The sequence below is a fragment of the Notolepis coatsorum genome, assembly GCF_963971535.1.
Source record: "Notolepis coatsorum genome assembly, chromosome: 18".
In the NCBI taxonomy this organism is placed as follows: Eukaryota; Metazoa; Chordata; class Actinopteri; order Aulopiformes; family Paralepididae; genus Notolepis; species Notolepis coatsorum.
In genome coordinates, this window is record NC_140182.1 from 9,414,800 (window position 1) to 9,426,345 (window position 11,546).

Consider the following 11,546-nt stretch of genomic DNA (forward strand, 5'->3'; position numbering starts at 1 on the left):
TCCATAACATTGAGTCCCAGTGTCCATCGCTCAGCCCCCCTTCCATGCCCACGCCATAGTCTCCTCACCGTATTGCCAAAAGTCACATTTTGCCAATACAGCAACCACCACGCCACACCTCCAGTCCTCGTAGAAGCATGTCCCCATGCCTGGACGGGAGGCGCTGGTACCGACCTCACCACGTGTCCCCCCATCTTCGACGGGAGGTGCCCATCTTGCCCACTGCGTTAGCCCCCCCCTTTGTCCCTCCAGTCCCCAGAACCGATCCCCAGACCACTTCTTCTCAATGCTTCCTCAGGCTCAGAACCGACACTCTGCCGATGCCCCTTCCCATTCCGGTTTGACCAGGACCACAAGTAAAATAAACAAAAAATAATAAAAAAATAAAAAACAATGCAATGATTTTCAATGGTTGCAATCTCTATGCCGAAGGATCATTAGAAAATCAGACTAAAATTCCTAGTTAAAGGAATAAACCAACAAAACTGCACTCAGACCATCCCCCGTCACTCTTAAAGGAAAGAACCAACAAAAAGAAAATGTCCCTACCTCACCATACCCCTAATCCTCTATCCCCTCGTCTCCCTCTAAGGCAGCATAAAGCTGAGGATATGGCCCGATTTGTGGCTCAATCTCTTTCTGTCCCACCATCAGCATTTGGCTCGTTACGTGTGAAGTTACCAGCCTACCCAAGAGAGGCATACCACAACAGAAAAGGAGAACCAATATCAACCCTGCCACCCCAATGGATATCCCCGTCTGCATCACTATGCTTCCCCACTGTCCCAATCTTTCCAACACCCCACTCCCCCACCATTCTTCATTCCGGCCAGAATTCCCCCTCAACTCCTCCCTCAAATCCTTCAGCTTAGCCATGGCCTCGGAGAACTTTCCCCCTGGCCCCACATTCGTCGGAATGAATGTGCAGCAGTACTGTCCAAACATGGAACAGACTCCACCCTTCTCCGCCATTAACCAGTTCAGAGCCTGTCTATTCTGCCACGCCACCGTACTGGTCGCGTGCATCTGGTCCCCCATTGCATCCAACGCCTCCTCGGTGTAGTTGAGATACCGCTGCTGATTGTAAAACAAATAGTTGATCCACCCGGTGTTCTTATTGACCGATATCCATGGCAGAATAGACTCAAACCCTGCCGCAATCTCATTCTTAGCCATGAACTCGGCTGGAATGCCCCTTGGCTGTCCTATGCTGTCCAGATACACCCTTGGGTCTGCCTTGTAGCTACGCTTCGTTCGAGAGATAGGAGACTCAGAAGGTCCTTCCGTCACTGATAATGGTAGGACCACCATTGGCATGATCGCCTGAACCCGGGCACATCTACCTGACCAATCTAAAGGAAGTGTATTCCTCAACCTCCTACCGCCGCAGAGCCAGTATTGGTCCGCCAGTGCCATATCCTGGACATGAAAAGGGCAAGCTACAGGCCGTGGGTTGGTATCCACTCCCTTTAACACGACCCCGTGTCCACACTTTCCTTCTTTCGTGCAGTTAGTCGTGATGCTCCAAATAGTAGTGCACCGCCCCTCTGCCACCTCCCCTACATCCCGGGTCCCCTCCTTTTGCAAGCACTCGAAATCCTTGGTCAGCCATAGTTTGACACCTCTGGGTATTGGCAACCCCGTCGCTACCCCCTGCACACGTACATCCAATTTCCTACAACGTTCCCGCATAGTGACATCCTTGAAATCCGTGACGTTTCCTGCCGCCTTAAAACGACTAGAGCCGAGAAACCCCAAACACTCTGCCTCGCACCAAGGGCGACTATTATGGGGCCCCTCCCATGCCTCTGCGTCCCTGTCACACTGAGCCCAACTGAACTTCGTGCCCTTCACCAGCAGCCTATCCGGACGTGCCTTGGAGCAGACATAACAATCCTCTATCTGATTCTGCGCGCTCGTGTACTGGACCCACTTAAACCACTCATTCCCTAAAGCCGCCCTATACATCGGGTCAGCCTCCGGGTCTTCCTCGTCATAGTCATAGTCGCCCCCATCTTGTTCCCCGGAAGGAAGCAAACCCCTCAACCTGGCCCAGAGTGAGCCCACTGAGTCCCTCAACGTTCCGGCTGTCCTCTGGAACATATCCTGTCCCCCCACCTCTTCCGACTCAGTGTCCTTGACCTCCCTTTTTCCCCTCACCCCTGTCCCCTGTGATTGGTTCGGGACAGGCTCAACCCTCCTATCTACCCCCACAACCCGATCCTCGTTAGTATAATGGTAAGTATCCCCGCCTGTAACGGGGGAATGGTCAAAATCAAAAACATGCCCTTGCGGTCCTACGGGAAACACCCCTTTTGGTTGTAGTCTTATCTTCTCCCCCCCTTCCTCGATGGAGGGAAGAGGGGGCGCCTGATTCTGAGCCTGGTCATGAAAGCCTGCTGGTACTTGAGCCTGAGCGGGACCCCGTGGGACTCCTACCCACTCAAACCCGTCATCCCCACTATATTACTATCTATTATATTACTGATACTATATTACTATCTACTATATTACTATCTACTATATTACTGATACTATATTACTATCTACTATATTACTATATTACTACCCACTATATTACTATCTACTATATTACTGATACTATATTACTATCTACTATATTACTATCTACTATATTACTGATACTATATTACTATCTACTATATTACTATATTACTACCCACTATATTACTATCTATTATATTACTGCTACTATATTACTCCTACTATATTACTACCTATTATATTACTGCTACTATAATACTACCTACTATACTATATTACTACCTACTATATTACTACCCACTATATTTGTTACGAAGGATCAGATTAAACCGAATATATATATTTATTACTTGATATATATTGCATAATATTTGTATATCGTCTGATATCCCTTGTGTATTCTTTGTACATATACACGGAATATCCCTTTTACCTAGTACAGACCATAATATTTCGTTCTCCTATTGGATAGCGATCCACTAGGCGCCACTGCCATACCCCCAAGGTCTGGTTCAAAGTCACCGCCAAGGCTTGCCTGGACATGCCCGGTTCTGCGCAAGAATACGAGACAGGAATAAGGCTGGTACTAGATTATTCGCCGTACGTATAAATACGTTGCAGGTGGATACAGCAGTTAGTTACCCGAAACGAGTTAACCTAGAAACGTATTACCCTCAAACGTAAAAGCCTTCATCACGAGTCAACGTCCAAGTGAAGTGAGCAACTGTGCGTCTAAATAGAGCACTTATAACCGCGTGCGAATAGGACAGTAAAGTGTCAGAGCTTAGTGGAATAACGTCAAGTTCGACCTAGTTAATGTGAAGTACCTCGCACCGGAGAATCTACACCGGTGAATGCAGAGCCCTTTTCCGGCTGGATTATTATTATATTGCTTTGGTCCTGTGGCTGTTGGAGCGGAGGAGAATCGTCTACACCCACTACTGTGTGGGATTTACCCGTGAGGAACATCACTCGAGCCCGTCTCTGGGAGAGGCTGGCCGGCTTTCACCTATGCTGCACGCATACTTGGATTACAGCTGCTGCTTTCGTCTGCCGATCAAGGGAGTAATGTACCGACTCCCGTAGCTGGAGCTTATTGATTCCCCGTTGATCCAGAGTTTGCATTCGAACATTTCCTCCCCCTGCTGGCCTACGACCGGAGGGACCCTACCAGTATCTCCCGCTGCCTTACTAGTGTACCATAGATATAATTCCTAAGATACAGGTGGTATTCATTATCTCCTGCGTAATATGATAATGGACTTACGTTATTGATTTACTCACGCACATTCTTTCGCCTTATAAGCGCGACCCTACGTAAAGTATTGTTATATACTATCATTGCTGCTAATAAATATTATTATAACCCAGATTTGTGTGGAACCGTGTCATTGTGGAAGTGTTCATATCATATACCTGTGTACTGTATGGCCAGTAGTAATGTACATAAGACAGTAGTGGTTTAATGATACCATACTTATTTAATACAGTCAGGGAATTGTACCCCTCAGTTACAATTGGTCCTTCGAGCCGGAGGGTAATTAGCGTAATATTAATATAATATTAATATTAACATGGCCGATGATGAACACTCCACAAACGGTTCCCCTAAACTAGATCGCCCGCAGCGCAGACAGCAGCCACCTCTTTCCCTAGAGGACTACGCTGACAGTCTACTACCTAGCTTTATAAAGAAGTTAAGTACGGATAAAATAAATAAAGCGGATAGTAAAAGTATGTCAAACCCTACCGACCAGGCGACCCCGCCAGTAGAGACCCTAGTGGGTTCTAACGTAACTGACCAAGCTCACGGAGGGGACCAGGAGGGACCTGACATGACTTTACCCCCCGCCAACGTCAACGAGGTAGTCCCCGGAGAGCTCCAGGATAAAGAAAGCCCTCCAGGGACGGAACCCGACCCACTACCAGAAGAGACGCACACCCAGGAGATGGATCTCCTCGGAGCGCGACAGGAGAACGGATCTCCAACGAGCACTGCCAGAAGCCGATCACCTCCGCCTGTGTCTTCCCCCAGCGAAGCGGACAAGATGCTGGCGCAGGCACTCATCGCCACCCTGGCAGCCTCCACCGAGCGCGAACGAGCTGCAGACCAACGAGAGCGCCTTCACGCGCAACTCCAAGCGCAAGCCCTCAGTGAACGCGAACATTCTGCAACCGAGCAAGAGCGCTTCCAGGCGCAACAAAGGAGTGAAGACGACCGCATAAGACTGGAGACCAGACGCCTTCAGACAGAAGAGAACATTGAAAGAAGCCGCGCCGAGGCGCAGCACGCCGCCGCCAATGCGCAGCGCGACGCCGCCAATGCCCAGCGCGAAGCAGTGCGCGACGCCGCCCATGCCCAGCGCGAGGCAGAGCGCGACCGGCTGCAGGCGCAGCTGATGGACAAATTGATTGCCATGGCGACACCCCCTCACTCCGCGCGGAGCTCCCGGAGATCATCACGACAAGGGTCTAGGACGCATTCCCCTACCCGACCAAGCGACCCGGGACCCCGCCAACAGGAGGATCCTGTCCACGTCTCCGAACCCCCTCCCCGGCCGGTCCATACGAGACCCAGCAACCGGGAAGAACCGGACCACGCCGAGAGACTGAACAGAAGACTCCAGGACCTAGCAGAGGAAGAGGAGGAGGAAGAGGAGGAATGTCAAGCCGACCAGCAGCAACGTACTCTGGACCAGGAGGCCCAGTACAGCCCCGACCAGCAGCAACGTACTCTGGACCAGGAGGCCCAGTACAGCCCCGACCAGCAGCAACGTACTCTGGACCAGGAGGTCCAGTACAGCCCAGACGTCAGCCCCGAGGCACTGCGCTACAAACCCCCGACTCAACTCACGGGTGAGTTTGACGCACCGTCAGCACCGAGGAACAGCACCTGGGTACCCGACCTTCGGTACCCACCAAGTACCAGCCCAAGACGACACGCACAGGGAGACTCGCCCAGGAGGCCTCTCCCCCAACGCTCACCGATGTGCCAGCCATCCATGGCATCGTACCTTGGCACACCGACGTTCCCGGACTTCACACACGAGAACAGAGCACAGTACACAGAGCTACGAATGTGCTTAGAGACAATGATGTCCGATGTACCGGATGAAACGTACAAGTATGCTATCCTACTCAAGCACCTGAAGGTGCCCAGAGCGCACAATATAGCGCTGGCATATTCCAACTCTACTACCCCATACACCGCGGCTCTAGTAGCCCTCGACCAACGTTATGGACGCATATGGGACTACGTGATACAGGAGATAAGAGACATTGACCGTCTCCCCCCAGCCAGAGACAACAGAGCACTAGATGACCTCTCTATCAAGGTACAGTCCCTGGTAGGGATGCTGGGGTCCCAAAAGGAAAAAGGGATATACGAACTGTACGCTAACTCTAATGTAGAGAGAATATTAGAGAAGCTCCCTCCCGCCCGACAAGAGCGTTTTCGGCGGCAGAGAGACCACCGTGACCCCAACGGCCCAGAGGCATCCCTCCTAGACCTGTCTGAGTTCCTCGCCAGGGAGGTCAGCAGCTTACGACTGGACACGTTCGTATGGAGTGGACCAAGCCCAAGACCAGGACCTCAGGGATTAAATGATAACCGCCGGTCGGTGACCGTTATGCACCAAGCCGAATCAGTACCGCAGCACAAGAACCACAACACCCCCTCGACAAAGGAGGAGTGGAAGATTGAATGCCAGTACTGTGAAGGGGAACATCGGCTGTATCAATGCGACACTTTCGGGAAGCTGACCACGGACGAGGTGAGTCAGTGGATCAAGGACCACCGCCGCTGCTTCCGCTGCGCGCGCAGCCATATGGCAGCTGAGTGCCGCTTGAAGAAGAAGTGTAGCAGGTGTGGCGGCACCCACTTGGAGGTCCTGCATGACATCAACAAGCGTCCGCCAGGACAACAAAGTGGGCCCGTCACGGTAATGTACCAGGCCGAGGCGGTGGCACCAGTACCAAAGATCCACCAGACCGCTCCCTACTGTCCCGACTGCTACAGCAGACACTGGGAGTCACGGTGCTACTCGGACGACCGCGAGTCGGCACCACCCCAGACGATTCAAAGCAACCGACCAACAGGAGTGCTCCACATTGACCAGCATAGCGGGACCCCCCGAGTGCTCATCAAAGTGGTCAGAGTGCTCCTGAGCTACGAGGACAAGGTCCTGGACACTTACGCCATCCTGGACGATGGGTCTGAAAAGACTCTCCTCCTCGCTTCCGCAGCAGCCCAGTTGGGCCTGCGGGGTGCCAAAGGTACCATGACAATACGCACCATCAGAAGGGACCAGAAGACCATAAAAGGTGAAAAGGTCTCCTTCAAGATAGCAGCGGTGGACCAGCCCGAGAAGCAGTATAGTATTACCAACGTCTTCACCAGCCACGACATAGGCCTGTCCCAGTACACCTACCCCATCCCACAGCTGATGGCGAAGTATGTGCACCTACGTCAACTACCTATACCGCTTATCGACGGCGCCACACCGACCCTGCTCATCGGCTCCGACCACGCGGACCTCATTCTCCCAATTGAGGCGGCCCACATCGGACCCAAAGGATGCCCAGTTGCGGTTCAGACCCGACTGGGGTGGACGCTCCAGGGCCCCCTCTACGGACTTGACAGTCAACCCACGTCTGCACGCTGCCTACACACAAAGGTGAGCGACACCGGCCACTCTCTCGTACAGCCCGTTGAGAGGCTATTGACATTAGGCGAGAGGCCCGTGAGAGAACCGTGGGCACAAGAGGGAGTTCGGAACTCCACCCCCCTCAGCTGCGCCCCAGACGTAGCTGACCTCGAACCCAGCACCCCAAGCGACTCCTTGACGGGGCGGCCGGAACCGGCCCCTCCTCAGACGGGGTACAGAGCAAACAAGAGAAACAGACGGAGGAGGAGGAGGCACAGCCAAGCACAGATCAAAGCAGTCTCAGGCCCGCTTCCTCCTAAGCCCCCCTTCATCCCGTCCAGTCGTCATGATCATAGACCAGTCACTACCCCGAGCTGCGTGGCCGGCCGGCCGCGTAAGCAAAGTGATCACTGGTGCCGACGGAAAGGTCAGAGCGGCAGAAGTGCTCGTCCAGGGGCGGACATACACCCGACCCGTGGCGAGGCTGATGAGGCTTAATGACGACCATGACCCCTGACTTTGTGAACTGCCCTACCCTCACAACGGACATTGAGTAGTGGACAGTGCGGTTAATCTGTCTCTGCTTATCTAATTAGGTGGGACTAATTAGGAGGCGGCTGTTACGAAGGATCAGATTAAACCGAATATATATATTTATTACTTGATATATATTGCATAATATTTGTATATCGTCTGATATCCCTTGTGTATTCTTTGTACATATACACGGAATATCCCTTTTACCTAGTACAGACCATAATATTTCGTTCTCCTATTGGATAGCGATCCACTAGGCGCCACTGCCATACCCCCAAGGTCTGGTTCAAAGTCACCGCCAAGGCTTGCCTGGACATGCCCGGTTCTGCGCAAGAATACGAGACAGGAATAAGGCTGGTACTAGATTATTCGCCGTACGTATAAATACGTTGCAGGTGGATACAGCAGTTAGTTACCCGAAACGAGTTAACCTAGAAACGTATTACCCTCAAACGTAAAAGCCTTCATCACGAGTCAACGACCAAGTGAAGTGAGCAACCGTGCGTCTAAATAGAGCACTTATAACCGCGTGCGAATAGGACAGTAAAGTGTCAGAGCTTAGTGGAATAACGTCAAGTTCGACCTAGTTAATGTGAAGTACCGCGCACCGGAGAATCTACACCGGTGAATGCAGAGCCCTTTTCCGGCTGGATTATTATTATATTGCTTTGGTCCTGTGGCTGTTGGAGCGGAGGAGAATCGTCTACACCCACTACTGTGTGGGATTTACCCGTGAGGAACATCACTCGAGCCCGTCTCTGGGAGAGGCTGGCCAGCTTTCACCTATGCTGCACGCATACTTGGATTACAGCTGCTGCTTTCGTCTGCCGATCAAGGGAGTAATGTACCGACTCCCGTAGCTGGAGCTTATTGATTCCCCGTTGATCAAGAGTTTGCATTCGAACATTTCCTCCCCCTGCTGGCCTACGACCGGAGGGACCCTACCAGTATCTCCCACTGCCTTACTAGTGTACCATAGATATAATTCCTAAGATACAGGTGGTATTCATTATCTCCTGCGTAATATGATAATGGACTTACGTTATTGATTTACTCACGCACATTCTTTCGCCTTATAAGCGCGACCCTACGTAAAGTATTGTTATATACTATCATTGCTGCTAATAAATATTATTATAACACAGATTTGTGTGGAACCGTGTCATTGTGGAAGTGTTCATATCATATACCTGTGTACTGTATGGCCAGTAGTAATGTACATAAGACAGTAGTGGTTTAATGATACCATACTTATTTAATACAGTCAGGGAATTGTACCCCTCAGTTACAATATTACTACCTACTTTATTACTATCTACTATATTACTACCTACTATATTACTGCTACTATATTACTGCCTATGTAGCACTTGTGTCACCTACTTGTAACAGCTGTTCGCCACGGGCACAGTTCTAGGTACGAAACGAGGAGAGGAGTAATATGCACAATTTAAGAATAGTGGACCAGAGACAGTATTATAACAATAACGCTACTAGACATACATAATACAGACATAGAGTGCTAGTTGGTTGAAGTATCCCTTTTAGATTCTTTCAGTAACCTCTCCTTTAAGGAGGGTTAGTTCGATATCAAGTCCTAGATTGATTGGATCAACAGATTAGGTTTGGTTCAGACGTCTCTGAGGTTATCTCTAGCTAAAAGCTAGGTTCAAGGTTGGATATTGGATGTATCCTTTTATCACCAGTAAACTCTATTTCAGTTTATCTTTTCACTAGGTAAATGTCTAAACATATTAATTTAAACCTTTAAATGTGCATGGAACGCAAATACCTTACTAGGTGAAATGCTCCTTTAAACTCTTCCTTTGAAGGTGTAACACAACAAAAGTACCAAATGGAATATTCTAGGTTATGGGAATGCAAATACCTTATTAGGTGAAATTACCCTTTAAACCTTCTTTCTTTACATGAGAACCATCAGTGATTCAACTATAATCAATGTCATCAATGGGATTCAAGTATCTTATTGGGTACATTGACCCTTTAACTCGTCCTCTTTACAAGAGAACATCAGTAGATCAGGTATCTTACTGGGCGTATTTACCCTTTAAGTCTCCCTTCTTATAGGAGAATATCAATAGTTCAAGTAGCTTATCAGTGGTTCAAGTATCTTATCAGTGGTTCAAGTAGCTTATCAGTGGTTCAAGTATCTTACTGGGTGTAATTACCCTTTAAGTCTCTCTTCTTGATTCTAGTGTACCCATATATCAAATTAAATCAAATCAAATACAAAATACAATATCAAAGTAACAAATGGTGAACGGGGTCGAAGCCCTTGGAATGTCCTTGTATTCTCATTCAATCAGTTCAATCCGTGGAAGTTCCTATAATTCAAGTTCAGTCAGTTCAATCCTACCGGACTGTTGAGGTAACAGGAGTTGGGCAACAGGGGTATTGGAATCAGGCTGGCATTAGCCTTGAGCTATATCAGAGGTTCAATGGGTTGGCTCGCCATCTTGCATCGTCCGGCACACCGCCTTGTCCCCTCGTGGGCACACGTGGTGATGGGTGGTCTGGACTCCTGGAACTGCTCCCAGGGTGGAACGGGGTGCTAGAAAAACCTGGCCTGCTTGTGAGCAGGCATTCAGAAAATAAAAGCTATTTACCATCTTTTATCGCTTCATCATCTTTCCATTGCTTTCAGAATGAATAATCAATCAGGCTACTTTTAGCTATGCTAAGCTAAAGTAGGCTGTCTCATCCCAGCACGTGGGATCATATGGCACATGCTAATTTAGGCTAAAGTGCGCTAGCATGTGGAACATTCCCCACTCATATAAAACTCACAAAAACATTCAAAATGTATATAGACCTTGTTCTTATCGTACAGTATATCAATACAATTATAAGTCCTTCTGAAATGGTTCCTTCCTAGTTTTCATTTAACCAAATTGAGCTTGGGGTAGTTTGTGTATGACTCAGAATGAAGCTACGGTATCGTTATTAGCTTGTAGCATTATTAGCTTGTAGCATGGAGCTAACCATTTAAGCTATTCGACAATGTTGACGAACTCACCAAAACCGCAGGCTACTTTAACTGCAACGCTTCTTCGGTTTTGCAACTGGGGGAATTTTTTATAACTGTTTGATAACTGGTTTTATCATGCTATCTCATCTCGTTATCTAGCTCTGTTCAACTGCGTGTTGAATCTACGGGGATTGTGTCTGCATCTGCGCAGTAGCAAGACTTGCACGCCGTAAAGCAAAACGTGGCTGTTGCGACATCTACCTCACTCACGTCATCTCACGTCATGACGCAATTAAAGGGCAATGCTGTAATTCAAAGGGACTTGGTACCCAATAATATTAACTACTTATGTTCCTACATAATAGCCTTAACTATTTATGTTCTTATTCAATGGCATTAACTATTTATGTTCTTATAACTTAAATAGTTATGAATCTGAAACCTGGGTTACATCTACTATATTACTACCCACTATATTACTGCTACTATATTACTGCTACTATATTACTGCTACTATAATACTGCATACTATATTACTACCTACTATATTACTGCTACTATTTTACTATCTACTTACTACACTAATATGTCTGTACTACTATGCACTCGAGAATGTAGCGCTTAAGTTCAACACTGTTTGACGAACAATCTTACCGACTCTTAGCTGCCAGAGTTGTAGCCTTCCTGCCGACTTGCGAAAGCGTCAGATAAATGACTAAATGTGTGCGCGTGTGTGTGTGTGTGTGTGTGTGTGCGTGTAGTGTTGAAAGGAGGAAGCAGATGGGTAAAACAGACAATGAGACATTCCACAGTGACAGGAAGCTATAGATGCCCCTCTCTGTTCCCCCAGACTGGACTGCTACACACAC